This window comes from Corvus brachyrhynchos, unplaced genomic scaffold (genome assembly GCF_000691975.1).
Source record: "Corvus brachyrhynchos isolate BGI_N302 unplaced genomic scaffold, ASM69197v1 scaffold33, whole genome shotgun sequence".
NCBI classification, from domain to species: Eukaryota; Metazoa; Chordata; class Aves; order Passeriformes; family Corvidae; genus Corvus; species Corvus brachyrhynchos.
In genome coordinates, this window is record NW_008237254.1 from 1,307,725 (window position 1) to 1,323,725 (window position 16,001).

A 16,001-nucleotide genomic window follows, 5' to 3' on the forward strand; every position below is an offset into this window, starting at 1 on the left:
GAAGAACAAGTGCCCACCAATGTCAGTGGGAGAATTCTTGGATATGACCACAAGATTTAACTGTCAGGGATCACTGAAAACTTAGGCAAGATAAAAGCGATTTTTGCTTTACGTCTGCCTCTACAGTTCTGCCCTGCAGTTGTGCAAACCAAAAGTTTGATAACCTCAGAAATCTTACCCAGCTCTAAAAGTTCTGCAGAAATTTTTACTGCAGACAAAATTGATTTCAGGAATGACCATATCACCTGTGCAGCTTGTTTGGATTTTGTCAGCTTCAAACACTGTGACAACCTGGTCAGCTTCACATTAGAAATTCTTGTGCAGATGAGATGAATTCTTATAAAATCTCTGAACCAAAAATTAGGACGACCAGTCAATTAAATCAAGGGCTGGACTGAGAAAGATTGTTCCCTCTTCACTGTGAAGGGTATCCATGCCCTTAAGAGTGGCAGTAAGAAGTATCCCATTTCTTTGACCTACATCTTCTGTCAGGCTGATTATGCAAATTTTTTCCCTCTGAAAACAAGCCCATACTCCAAAGAGATAGTGATATATGATTGACCCATAAATCTATTAAACTGTCACTCAGGATTATCTAGAGGCTGTGTAGAAATTTACATCGAGAGAGACTGTTTTTTTCCCTTTTATTTGGTCCATAATGAAAAAGCTTGCTTTAAAGGGTTAAGTTCATTAGATTCAAGACCACTTTTTTATTCTGCTCTGGAAATAGTGCTGGCTTTTCACACTCTGGAGATAACTATATTTTTATTCAGGACTGTAAACAAATAAATGAAATTATAAGTAAAAACTTATTGCCTCACTGATCCAGATTTTCATTTGTATGGTTTGGTATAGCCAATTTCAGAAAAATTTGATTTAAACTGTCACTGATGATCAGTGCTTTTTGAGTCATGGTTTTATCTTCTGTGACTGATAAACATACTGAGCCAAGGGAAATATACAATGGACATCTTTTATTGATTGGACAGTTTATTTATATTTTGGCAAAATTGTAACAAGTAGCACCTTACTAGTATGAACTAGAGAACAGAAAACTGCTTTCCCTGCTTTTCTGTCAACGAGTATTTATTCTTAAAAGATAATTTTTTTGTTTCTGTTTCACTGATGGAAAATTTAACTAAAGTAAGATCAGATTCTCCAAATTTTTGCCATGTAACTGGGAGATAAATTCTCTCAGATAGATGGCACAAATGCAAAACTTGTAACATTTTAGAATGAGAGTATCAGGACTAATACTACTTTTGTTGTTTGTGAGCATTGCAGGAGCTGCATCTTTGAATTTTGAATTGTTTTGCTATTGGTTGAAATATTGACAGACCCATAACCTGCTCCTGCCCCTGACTACTTGATCGATCGAGTTGTCCTTTTGGACCATTTATAATGATTAAGAGGAAAGCCCTCTCAGAATGGTATTCCTGAAAAGGCACATATTTATATTTGGATTTTTCTCTCTGTTCTCCAAGGCCATCAGTTTACTGAAGAGATAAAGGCAACATGGAACTACTCCCGCCAAAAATGCAGACTTATTTTTCTACCATCTTTTTTCAAAATCTAATATTTAATGTTACCGCCAGCATAAAGACACCTTCATTTAAAATATTACTTTAAACATCTGCAAGTTTTGCTTTTCTGAAAACAATCCTTTTTTTTTTTTTTTCCCCCCCCCCCGGGAGGGAAGCGGAGCATCAAACTGTATCACCCAGCAGCATTTTTGTTACATTTGCCTTTCAAGAAACAGTATTTTCATCCAGGTATATTAACTGTGTCTAGGAAAGAATGTGCAGGAAACACTGTTTAAGTTTGTGGAATATGTATGCACAGCATAAAATAAATACAAACTGGGTTCTAATATATTTAGAAACCCATTCCTTCTACAATATCCATTTCCTAGATGATGTTCCAAATAATGGCTAACTCAGTCAAATGTGCACAATTCCCAGGAGTATTTTGTAAGGAAGTTTTACATTCAGATACATACTTTGTTGCTTATTTGAGATATCTAACTACTGACTTAATATACTTGACTGAAGGCTTTTGGGTCGTTTTTACAGAATAGACTTACACTGATTTCAGACTGATCCTATAAGCGGTGCAGTCCCCTTATCTGTAGTCCTTAAAGATATGAAAACCTTCCATAATTTGTGGGAAGTTCTCTTTGGTCTTGCTCTATACTTCTGCCAAACATGCAGAGAGCTAAACTTTTTAGAGCAAGAAATACAAGAAATTAATTTTGAATTTTTTCACTTTGTGTGCTCTCCATAAATAGGCTTTAACTTTTAGGTGACTTTGTTATTCAGAAAAAAATCTTCAACACTGTGCTGGTTTGGCCAAATTTAGAAATATATCCTCTGAGAGAAGGCAGGTCACCACCCCTCCCCCACCAGGTTCAGGAAAAATAAATTTTCCTCGAAGGAAAGTGAAGGAGATAAAAACTATTTATTTAACAAACACACGAGAAAAGGAAAATAATGCTAAATAATAAAATCATTCACTGTGGAGAAGAAACCTGGGAAAGTGTTAGAGTCCTCCCTTTGGTCTCCTCGGAGCTGGGGCTTGGCCCAGGGCCAGGCCCTCTGTGCTCGGTGGAAAGTCCTCCCAATGTGTTCTGCAGTCCAGCAGAAAAGGGAGAAATCCGAAAGTCCAGGGAAGGGGAAAAAAAAGTTCAACTCTCAGCCTCTCTTTGGAGAAAAGGAAACTGAAAAACTGGCCAAAAGCTGACTGGAAAGCAGCAAGCCAGGTGCCTGCCTCCTCCCTCCCCTGCTGCAGCTGGAAAAAAAAAAAAATCTCTATCTCTGTGTGACCTTGAACAAGCTGCAAGCTGCTTTGAAAAAGTTTTGCTCAGTTTTTCCTTCCCCCTCTCAGGCTCAGTTTAAAGGCATAGAAAGGCACAAAATTAATTTCTGGGCATAGGCCAGCAGTATGGGATACACATCATAAAGTCACCCCAAGACAGAGACTTATGTTGCAATGTTATGCAGTATTTTAAAATTATTTATGCCACCAATAACTTTGGTTATTTAAGATGTGATCATCAAATAATTGAGTCTGGAAGGGATCTCTGGAGAAACTCTGGTCCAAGCCCTCTACCCAAGCAGGGCCACCCAAAGACAGCTGCCAGTACCACAGAGAACTTTTTAGTATCTTCAAGGATGGAGAGTCCACTGTCTGGGCAATCTGTGCCAGTGCTACATTCAGGCTCACAGTGAAAATATAACTGGTTCATAGGGAGCCTCCTGTGTTTCAATGAGTACCCATCTCCTCTGGTCCTGTCACTTGGACACCACTGAAGAAAGCCTGGCTCTCTCCTTTTTAGTTAAGTTACTCCTGAGCATGCCCTTCTCTGTGCTGAACAATCCTAACTCTCAGCCTTTCCTCTTCAGTGAAACACTCCAGTCCCTTTATTCTGTTTGTATCCCTTCATTGGTCTCCCTCCCATATGTTCAGTATGCTATGGGGAAGCCAGCTCTGGACACAGTACTCCAGGTGCAGCCTCATCATCACTGAGCAGAGAGAATGGGTCACCTCCCTCATCCTGCTGGCAACACAACGCCTTTTGCAGCCCAAGACACCTTAGCCATCTTTAGTACAAGGACACATTGATGACTCATGTCATCACTTATGTAAATCACATTTATACCATAATAAGAAATTTGTTAAAAAGACAAGAAGAAAATTAAAGACATTTCTAGGGGATTGATTGAGACCATTTCTGTTAAGAAACGGCATGTAAAACCAGCATGAAAGCAACTTAGAAACTCTTATTTTACGTGAACTTTCTCATAGAATAAAACTCGCCGTTATATTTTGCAATTTGCAGTTTGTGAAAAAACTACTGAGTAGAATTTTGGAGTTGTTGCAAAAACCAATCACTTTTGTGAACAAATACTTGCAAATAGTTATTTAGGACTTTCTTTCACACCACTCATCAAAAACTTCCTTACGTGGATAGCCATAATTTCTCTGAAAAGAAAACTTATTCTTTCAAAGAATTAATAAATTGCAAGAAAATATATTCAAGTCCACATTACACATGACATCTTAATGGGTGCAGTGGAAATGGAAAGCCTGACATCACTTAAGGGGAAAAAAATTAGGTAAAACTCTTCCTTCCTTCTTTTTACACTTTACATTTACTGACAAGACTGAAATCTCACTGGGAGTTGTCTGTAAGTCTGAGTCATGCATCCTTCTTTTCAGCCCTTCCCGCTCCTGTCCCATCCCTGGAGCAGCAAGTGGGTTTGTGTCCAAACTTTGTGCTGTGTAATGAAGCATGGATTACTGTGACAGCTCCTCATCCACTCCAAATTGAAAAAAAATGTTGAGTAATTACTCTCTCCAAACCTTCAAAACTGATAGCAGGCAGAGACCACTTTCCTTCTTGCCCGTGATATCGAAATTGCAGGCACATCTTGATACACAAGGTGAGAGGTCTGCAGGTCTTGTCAGCCCACCTTCAGCCCTTCTCAAGAATTTTTGTTTGCACCCTTAGGTCCCCTTTGTGCTCCACCAGGCCCTGCTCCATGACACATCAATGCTCCTTCAGCACTCAAAGAGCCAGAGCTGCTTCAACAGGGGAAAACTCTCTGTTTTCTGTTTCTGAGTTGGTAGTTAGGTGGGCCAAGCAGTGGTGTTCGAGCCAAGAAGACGTTAAAATTTCAAGGAGTTGGGGATCAAAATTTTATAAATCCCTTAAAGCAAAGCTATGCTGTTGTATTTTAGAACTTTTTACACAAAAGTAAAACTGAACTTTAAAAAACATATAAAAATGTTAATACTAGTGATATAAATTATATCTTTTATTAGCACTGGTGACCAAATTTTCCATAGCTTTGGCACCCACAATTTCAAAGCTAAGATAAATATTTATTGTGTAGAATTACATTAGAGTAAAGCTATACTTAATATGTTCTTGTAGTGGATTGACTGTAGCAATTTTCCATGTTCAGGAGTAAAACCAGAAGGTTATGACATACATTTAAAACCTCTCTGAACTAGAACTAAACTTTCTGAAAGACTCAAACCAACAGTCATGTACATGTGGAATGTGAACCAAGTTAAATAAAAAGTAAATGCTATGACAGTGCTTTTAAGTTCAGGATTTTAGTCTCCATGCCAATATCCTCAATCTCCTAGGTCAGATTAAATTTTCCATTATGTATTGTGATATCTTTTCCTGATCAAAAGTGGATACAGAAAACTGGTGCTGTCCCAAATGATTTGCATCAGACAAAATCCATTCCTACAAAGGGCTTATGTGATATATTTGGATGCAAAGATTTTAATTTCTCATCCATATGTGTTCAGTGAACTCTTTCTTTTCTTCTTCTTTGTGAAAATGTGCCACACACATTTTCAATGGAAAATCAAAATTTAAGAATGATTCCATAATTAGGGACATCTAAAAACATGGAAGAATTAAAACCATACAATTCTATTTGATAATAATTTTGATTTATGAAAAAGAAACTGGTGCGTGTAAGTATTTGTTTCATACCTTCATATGCAGACAGACACATATCTACATGTTTGTGTGTGTAGATAGCTATAGACTTGCATATGTAGATGTATGAAGAAAGAGAAAGGTGACTTATTTTTTTTAAGTTTTTAATATTTTGCCACTACATTCCACTAGTTTCAGTCCTTCAGTGCTGTCTTGGTGACAGTACTGTCACACAAATGCTGCAGTGTTGGGCTTAATCATGGCTCACATTCCAATAGCCTTTCTTACCCTAGGCCAGTTCTAAGCAGGAACATATAGTTCTCTTGATAATTTTTAAGCATAAGGGTCTTTTCACTGGAGATTAGGCTAACCTCCTAACTAATTTCTTTCAAGCATTCTACAGGTTTTGAAAATCCATTCTTTACAACATAAGGTCTGTTTCAGTTAATCCTGATGAAAATATTCATGTTTATTATAAGTTTCTCTGTGGACCCTATTAAATTAGTATTTCACTGTCTCACAAACTTGAAAGATCATATTCTCACACTATTTATTTGACAAGTGTTTTATTATTTTGAGGACAAATTTAAGGCATAGTTTAAATAATTCTCAAAAAATGATGTAGGAGAAAGATGTCAGATGGGTGCTATGTCCTTACCACCTGGTCATTATTCAGTGTCTTAATCACTATTAAGTCTTCCGGTGAGTCAGAGATGGCCTGGATCCAGCAATCAATAGAATTATTCAGGTGCTTAAAATTGTGCACAAGATGAAATACGTTGCCAGATCAAAGGCTCAATGTCCTTACCAATTTATGGACAGAATATTAGGGAGGTCAAGGAGAAATGAAAAGCTTATTGAAAAGATGTAATATGTGTGATTCTGAGTGTGATATGGTAATTGATGCTGAATAATTAAGAGTAGGAATGTGTCACAGCCTAAATTCACTGTTGTAGTAGAACTACTGCTTGAGACTTTTTTTTCTCTCTTCTGTTGAGTTCAATGAACTCTCTGCTACAATTTCAGACATACGTATTACTCTTGCACTCTGAGGGAACAATTAAACTTTATTATGCAATTTGCAATGCCCACATAAGTGGTGTAAATCTCCATCTTTTTATTTTGGAAAGTTGAGGTAATTAAATTTGTAGTAAAGAAAGGTTTAATTAATCTTGATTGTTGCAAGTTAGTGTCAGAGACTCATACGAATGGCATAGTCATGAAATGGAAGCCAAATTGCTGCAGAAAATAGAATACAACAATAGATGTGGCTGCACTGTCCATACTAGTGTTGCTGGGAAAACTTCAGAATGTAGAAAAAAAGTCCTCTAATAACTGTTTCAGCCTTGCCAACTTCACTACCATATGGATATTTTTCCTATGCTCTAAACAATGAGATATTGCCAGGATTTTCTTTTTAGTCCATATAAAGTGCTGCTGAAACCTATTTGAATCTTATCAATTTTGATGTAAAATAGAGTAAGCACTATGAAAAGGAAAGGGGAAGATGATAGTTTTTCAACTATTTTCAACTGGAATATTTGATATTTTCCAAAATTGTATTGCACAAATATCATTAAGTGTCTTTCCTCCCTTGTGAAATACAGACTACTGTTTTGCTTCAGTTTGAATTTAAAGTTGATGGGTTTGATATTCTCACTGAAATGACTTTTAAAAATTAATCACCCAAATCAAAGTTACACAAAACCCTGAATTACTTTGCCATCAAAATAATAATAATAATGATGATAATTATAAAAATTATTAATTAAAATAACATGCTGACTCATGACCACTGTAACTTACTAGTAAACAGAAACAAAAATAAGTAGGGTTTGTGATAGGTTTGTTGATAAAAGGATTGTTTGGTGCTGAGATTAAAAAATCCACAATTGTAAACTCAGTAATATTTGATGCTATTGGATAAATAAATTTGGAAAGTGTTATTTTTTGTATTTTCCTGGCTAGCAATGAAATAAAGGAAATTGTTTGGAAAGAATAAAGAGATAAAACTATTTATCAGTAACTAAGAAGCTCAAAGTAAAGTAATTTAGATTATGCACTTTGTTGATTAATTACTACCAAGCTAAAAAATTGAACAATTGGTGAGATGTCCTTTTTCTTCATCTTTTTTTCTTTTGAAATTGATCCTACTTTATTTTTTTTAATGAAAAGGCAGATATATGTGTTGAAATAATATTGGCAAGATAAGCACTGCATTGAGATGAGATTACAGCAACAAAGAAATATTTTTCTTATCATGATTCTTTAAGTGAAATCAATTTAACATTTTGGAGCTGAAGTAAAGGAAGATAGGCAACGTCTGAGCGCTGCTGCTGAGACTAAGGGGTCAAAGCTCTAAGGAAAATCTATTACTCTACAGATTATGATGGCTAAGAACATGTAGTGGCTTTTTTAGTCAAATTTGACCATGAGTTGAAGTTTAGTAAAAATCTGAAAATGTTAATAAAAATGTAAGTGAAATGTTACTAGGTATATTTTTTATATTTTACTTTAAATTACGTTAAAAAACCACCAAAATTTAATGAAAATTTTCTCTTGCATTTTTTTCAACATGAAAGTCAATATTATTTGATGGCATGAAGATATAAATACCAAATGAACTATGAAACTAGAAAGTTTAAGGAAAAATTCTGTCAGAGATCCTAATATAGAATAGCACCTACATGTAGGTTTCAGTTATTGTATTCTTATCTATTATCTTATGCATTTATCATTTTAAAAATTAAACATATGTAAAGATCTTTGCTATAAAATTCTGAGGTGAGATTAGCTCTGGTTCTGTTGACCTGTATATGAGGCCAACTTTTGGTTAATTTTATATGGTATTAATGACTTGGCAAAGTTTGGTTCAAAACTGTTCAAATAATTTGAAGCAATTAAAGTGATGTCTCATTATATTAGCAATATTACCAAATATGTTATTGGAAGGCTTTTAAGGGATTATTCACATTAATCACCCTTTGTCAAACATGACATGCTGACAGTCCAATTTTACAGAGAAAAGGCAATGTACAAACGATGTGATTATCACATTCTTCAGAGGAGAAAGCAAAAGGTGTGGCAGATTTAGTGTAGAAGTGAATGCACAGAAAATAGTGGGAGAGAGATAGTACAAGATACAAGACATCAGAAAAAAAAAAGAAAAATAACAAAACCTAAGGAAGATACACAAACATGTGGAGGGTTTTTTTCGCTTTTTTTTTTTTCCCAAAGAGATGTATCATGGCTCTTTGTTAATATTTCCACCTACAAATCAGACACCCATATATTTAACAGGCCTTCTAGCAATCATTTCAACCTATGGGCTTCCATTATGTGGATACAAAATAATGTAAAAAAAGTAAACATAATTGAACCCAATATATACACAAAATTGCAGAAGTTATACATGCTTTCAGAAAAGGAAATTCATGTTTAGTGGACATATTCATCCAAGAATCTAAATAATGTGATCTCATTGTTCAGTACTGTTGAAAATGTTGGAAGTGGTGATATCATTTACATAAAGAGAGCAAACACTAACCCATGATTGGGAAAGACAGTAATTTTATGCATGATAGTACAGGTTGCAATAAATAATTGTACTGAATTACATATCTGAAAACATGTACCAGAGGTGATACCTTTTATGTTACTGAAAGCAATCTTCAGTTCTTTTTCCCCCATTAGATGTTTTTTATCATTCACAAAATGGTAATAATCTTGGTGCAGCTGGTAAACAATTCACAGGTTTCAACTAGTGGAAAGCACTCATAAAATTATATACTATGCCTTTTTTTTCTTAATTAGCAAATGCTCCTTATTAATTTAATTCCAGTCTCTTTAAATGCAAATACATAAAACTGGATGTGGTTGCAAAAGAACATGATTTTAGGAAACTTTGAATGTCTCTAGCTCCTTCTAACTTCTGAAAATAACATTATTATTTTGAATGTATGATCCTAAGCATGTGACTCTGGAAATCGGAGTTTAAATTAAATAAATAATATTTGAATGTGTTATGCTTGAATTCCAAATTGGTATTCTGTGTGAAGAAAATGGCATCTTATAATGTGAATATCTGTCCTTTAAGAAGATGCTCTCAAGCTTTAAGATTTCATATCTCCCATTAGAATAAGCACGTACAAATTTTTGCACATGGCTGTGCATAACTAATATATACAAACCATGCTTCTGCAAGTAAATGGATGACAATTGCAAAATTCATTTATGGCCACTTCATTTTTGTATCTGTAATTTCAAGATGAATTTTGGGAAAAAAGTGACATCTAAATGTAACCCTTGTAACATAATCACTCAAGCACTATCTTCCAGTATCACTCAAAAATGCACAAAAAGCAACTGTACAATTTATGACCTGAATACTGATGAATTTTCCTGATCTGCTACTAACACTGCCCAATTTGGTGTATCATGCCTGCTGATAAAGTCTCACTGAGTTGATGAAGAGATGTCATTTTCTGTCAGTAGGGCTTTTAAATTGTCAAATTTTTAAGCAAATGATGTTTAAATAGCAACCTATGCTGAAGTCAAACTGGAAATGTAATAACTAAATTTTCAGGCAGAAATAAGAGTCTTAAATCAAAATATTTCAAATATTCAGGACAGTTGCTTCTCTATTTCAGAGTGATTTGTCTATTATTTTCTCTCTTTCTCAGCAATACACAACCTCTGATTTAGAAAATTTTTCAGAAAAATTTTGAGGCTGATGTAGAAATTAATGCTGCTTTCTTGACCACAAATTTTCTGAATTTTCTTGAATTCAATCCACTGGGATTTTTTTTTCAGGAAAAAGGGAGAGTTTTTAGGAAAATCATTTGAGGTATGCAATAATATTCCTGATCAAAAAAGGAAGAAAGAAGAGCAAGAGAGAAAATGAAGAATAACAAATAGACTTTGTGGTCAGCAATTGTCTTTGCTACTTGATTAGTTAATTCCTGATGATTTCTGAAGTGTGAATGACCCAGAGTTAGTTTGTTGCACCAATTTAAAGTGTCCCAGACTTTGCCCACACAGTATTGAAAATGGAACAACCTGAAACAAACCTGAAATCCTAAAAAACTCTGCAGAATAACAAAGCAGGCTTTATTAACTCTAAGTGGTGACCTTTCTTCTGTCCATCATGTCCTATCTGATACTAGAGACCTGACTTCTTATCCATCAGCATCTAATTCTTTGCTTTGCTTGCATGCCCCTAATGGCTTATGTCTGTAACATGTAGAAACTGTGGGCTTCAAGGAGAAGCTTGAGCTCTCATTCTGCTTTCTCCTCCTTGTTTTGGTATTTGGCCTTTATTTTCTCTCCACAAAACCATGCCATCTGCTTCTTCCAAAATACCATGCAGTCACATGGCTGTCCAGTGTAGTTATCTGATGCTAAAATTCTCTTCCAAATTCTTTCCTGGTACTAAAACATCTTTGTCTCCTCTATCTTCTCAGTGTCCTGCTTCAGGAAACCTCCTGCCATGCAGAGATATACCAGCCTAGCAACTTCCTTCAAACAATGCTCAAAGCACTGCTCCAGAAAACATGTATTATGTAAAAACAAGAACCCACATAACAGTCTTCCTGGAGGGCTTCTACCAATGGGGCACAGTTTTTGTTCTGTCTTATGCTCATGATTTATGGTCTGACCTGACTTCCTTAGACCTTTCGGAGACTCTCTCCAGGGATGAGTACCTCTGCCTCTGCCTTGCATTTTCACTTTCCCACTGTCTTCTTAGTCTGAGAATGCTCCTTTCCTGGGAAAGGCCAGAGATAACTATACATAAATGAAGTCACATTCGCATATGGTTCCTATACTCAGAGGTACATGTATTAGAGCTGACTCCTTCTTACATAAATTATGCCCCTTTTTAAACATGCCAAAAGAAATTTACTGCTCTCTGCTATAAAATGTTTAAGATGTGAAGTGCAAGCAAACAGGCACTTGGCTAAGATTCAGATTGATAAGCCAGTCCATATATCATCACATCAGTCCAAGGACTGTCTGTTCCACTAGGATTTTGCTAAATCAGGGGAAAGATTTACATACAAGCAAATCCATATGACTGTACAAGATTTGATTAGTTATAAAGCTCACAAGTAAAATGCTTTGTATATAGGTGCCTTCTGATTATTCAGGCAAGTTCATTTGGGGCACAGTCCTACCAGGAGTGATTTAAAGACAAATTGCTCATTCTTAGGCATTCTGGAAGTTGTCTAACACAGAGCGCAAGAGCCCACACAGAATTAAAACATCTGTAAATACAGGCCTTCTGCTGGCTTTGGACAAGGATGGATTGCTGTGAGAAAGGTAGGGAAGGTAAGATCGGTTTTGCTCACCCTTAGAGTCAAATGAGGAATGAAGAATACTGTTTTAGGACAGAGATGATTTACATTAAGCAAAAGGAAGGATCACTACTCCTGCAAAGTTCCAGGACCCACATCCAAACAATGAGATTTTTACATATGGACCTATAAAATACTAGTCTGTGAATGAAGACAAGACATCTCACTCAGTGTAAGAACACATATATCTGCAGAGATGCAAATACAAAACATATCCATACATGTGAGTTATGTGTTGATATATGTACTTAGGTATTCATATAGATAGATACACATATGCACACAAACACACATATTTCTACTTATTGCTTGATGCATTATTTCATTATTTCAAGGAACATAATTTGTCTAGTAGTTTTGAATTAATCTATTAATTTTTGGAATTTTTTGCCCTCTGATAATACATGTGCAGATCTCTTTGGCACTGAGGTAGAATTTACTGTCCATGGACAGTGTGCTTGCTCAGAGACTATAAATTCTAAGAGAAAGTATTTTTACTTTCTTTCTGCCTCTGAATCAGCATTAGCATCACAAAGTTCAACAAGACCAAGAGCAAGGTCCTGCACTTGGGTCCAGGTAATCCTCAATATCGATACAGTCTGGAGGAAGTATAGATTAAGAGCAGTCCTGCAGGCATTTGGGATCTGGGAGTTGAAAATCTGGACATAATGTACACTTGCAGCCCAGAAAGAAATGTAGCCAAGGTCAAGTGAGGTGGTTTTGCCCCTGTACTTTGCCCTCGTGAAACCCCCTCAGAGTACTGTGTTTAGCTCTGGGGTCCCCAGCACAGGAGGAGCGGGGGTGGAGGAGAGCAATTAAAATGACCAGAGGGCTGGAGCACCCCTTCTATGAAGACAGGCTGAAGGAGTTGGGATTGCTCAGCCTGCAAAAGTCAAAGTTGTGTGAAGACTTTGATATAGCTTTCCAGTATATAAGGGGGGATTATAACAAAATGAGATAGAGACTTTTTGACATTGTCTGCAGTAACAAGACAAGGGGGACTGATTTTAAACTAAAAGAGCCTTTATGAAGGGAATGGTGAGACACTGGAACAGGTTGTTCAAAGAAGCTGCAGATGCCTCATAATTTGCAGTGTCCCAAGTCAGGTTACAAAAGACTTTGAGCAATTTGATCTAGTGAAAAATGTAAATACGTGGATTATGCGATCTTTAAGGGTTCGTTTATATCAAAATAATTTTATGATTTTGTGATTTTTCAAAAAAATATTAGACATCAAGAATAAATGAGCTTTTATTTTAAACCTGAAAACATACGACATTTCTAATGTCTTTGATATGTGACTTCAATTTTTTGGACTATTTTTGTTGGTCTGTTGGTGTATTGTTTTTCATACCTTCTTCTTTTCACCTCCCATTATTTCTATATTTTCTTTGGCAATGTGTGAAAGAAAATGTGAAAGAAATTGATACACCTTGCCTAATTTCTTAGTCACTGTACAAAAAGGAAACAAATAGTAAATTTTTTTATGGATGTGTTTGATAAAACACTAAAGAATTAGTTAAAAGAAAATATTATTTTAAAATATATTTCTACCATCTGTCATTAATGAGTGTTGAGGTCACTGAAAGAATCACCATCAAAGGATTAGCAAAAGCAGGTTTAATAACAATTTGGGAAACACTACTGAACAGAGCTGGATGGCAAGGTTTCCTCTGTTGATAGGATGAAGCATACAGAGGAATATCAATTTAAGATCACCTAAAGAGTCACTGCCTGAGATATCCCCAAAAAGTGATTTTAGTATGATGCTGAAAAGTATCAGCACAGTTCAGCACAGATGGGATTTTTACACAGTTTCTGATCTAGCAGCAGTCTGAGGTTTATTCAGTGGATTTATTAATGTGGATCAGTTTTAAGATGGATCACAGGACTTTAGCAGCACTTAATCATTGACTAGTTTAACATTTACAAAGTCAGTCAATAGGATTTACTGTAATCACCACAGTATCTTAATTATAGATCCAAGATGGCAACTTGGTATAATGTATCTAAATCAATTCACACATGCTTTCACAGACACAAAGTTAAATGCCTGTTAAAAATTCCCCTCTAGTTCAATAAAATACTCACATCTAATAACTTGGCATTTCTAAACAGGTGAGGGTTGAGCCTCAAAGAGTGGGGGGTGCTGGCCCGGGACCTCTTGTCAGCTTTTGGTGATGGTCCTCTGAACTCCACAAGCTTGAGAGTTCACTGGCTCTGAGAGGAGTCCCACTCAGAGGGAGGTGCTGGTGCAGCTGCTTGCAGTTCAGAAGAGCTCAAAGGGCCTCACTTAGGATTGCTGTTTATACAGCTGAGAGACCCTTGACTTTGGACATCAGCAAATTTCCATCCTGGAATTCTCAAATTTCTATTACACTCAAGCTACAAATGTTCCAAGGCTGTCAGGCAATGATGGATTCTTCCCTCTTTTGTTCCCCACTTTGGCCAGGAAACTGGAGTCCATGGTATGGCCAGTGCTGCTCCATCTTGGCTGTGCAAGAGTTCCTGCTGCGGTCAAGAAATGCTCCACTGCCCAACTCACTGCATAAAGGCCAAGGGCTAATGGCAATTTTTGAAATCATATGTGAGGAAGGAAGAGTGCACCATCACATCATTACACACAACTCTGTGGTTTGTTGTGATTTTGTAATTTTATTTGGTTGATTTTTTTCTTGGGTGTTTGGTATTTTGCAGATGTTTTTGCCTTTTTTTTTTTAACACTGCAGTTACTATTCTTAGTAAGAATAAAATGGAAATTGGGTACAAGACAACTTTAAAGCACTATGTCCCTGTACGTTATCTGACACCGGCTTTTGTTCTTGTGAAAAACCTCACATAACTTTCTGATGCTGAATTTATAGGAGGAACTATTCAAATATGTTTTAAATTTTGTTGCACTCAATCCCCCTTCATTAATCTTTGCACCTTTATTTCCCTGAGAAGAACTATAAATCATTGTATTGTATTGCTGCTATTCATGAAAGATACTTTACTTTAAGGTATATAATTCATCACAGAATGGTTGTTTATGCATAACTGTCTCTCCTGGACCAAAATAATTCAATACCATAAACAAAGAGAGAAAATCAAGTAAAAAATAATACTAGATTATTTACATGGATTTTAAAGTACTATCACATGCCACCTTTAACTCAAATTAGAGAAATGTTACTTCTTAACACAACAATTTCTTCTTATCACAGAAAACCATTCTTTAGTTTATTTTTGAAAATAAATTTGTTGATCTTACTACTCAAAGATGAAAAATTCCCCAAAATGTAGCAATGGAGCTGGGCTAGTCTCTGATCCAAAAAATGTGACATTAAATGGAAATGTTTGTTATTTGCCTTTGCAAGTCTTTCACTTGACATTGCCAGAGAAAAATCCACTGACTTGCTCTACAGGCTACATATGACTTGAGAAGTATTTATTTAACTCATGTTGGGGTTCCTCCCCCCTGGCGTGGGGTCTGGGGGGAGGGGACCCTGGAGGAGGGGCACAGCCTATGGGTTCTCTTGTCACATGTACCCTAATCCTGTTCCGCATTGGTTATTTTGTGTTCCCCTGCCCGGGGAGGATCCTGGTTGTCCCATGACTGCTCAGTTCTTCAGCAGTCCCCCGGCCATGTGGCTGGAAAATAAAGATCTCTGAAACATCTATCAAGAATCAGTCCCTATTTCTTTCCATGGGCCTCGCTAGCTATACATGTTGCAGAAATCCCCGCTGCAACAATTGGGGGATACATATGCAACAATGGGCAACATACTAAGTCCCTGGAGTCAGCAACTGTGAAACAATCAATATTTTGAAAATCCCCAAAAATTTGTGAGTAAAGAAACTTTCTGGATCTTGCTTTTATTTTGCTGTTCCATAAACTATGGAGGAACTGTGGAAAGACTCGTGGCTCTCCAAGCCGCATAGGGACATTTATCTTAAACTTGAAAAGATTCTTGAAAAACGATATGTAAATTTTAGCTTAATTTTGGCTCAAAAAGAACTGAGACACTTCCTGGCATGGTTGTTTAAAAACTTTTTCTACGTTTCTTGGGACTTGAATATTTCCAAAGACTTTTGGAAGAATGTTTGGACACAGCTAATTTCTGAATCAAAATATATGCAAATGGAAGAATATTTCCGTGAATGTTATCTAATTACGGAGACTGTTGAACAATATCAGCTGTGTC

The 16,001-nt window shown here is 36.2% G+C and overlaps 1 long non-coding RNA gene across 1 annotated transcript in view; it reads left to right on the forward strand.

The window, feature by feature from the left end:
• Nucleotides 1–15,474, forward strand: part of LOC108445752 — a 32,373-nt gene extending 16,899 nt beyond the window's left edge. The window contains exon 3 of the long non-coding RNA XR_001860716.1: nucleotides 14,267–15,474. This is a non-coding gene — a long non-coding RNA (uncharacterized LOC108445752). The remainder of the gene's footprint in view (nucleotides 1–14,266) is intronic.
• The last annotated feature ends 527 nt before the right edge of the window (nucleotides 15,475–16,001 follow it).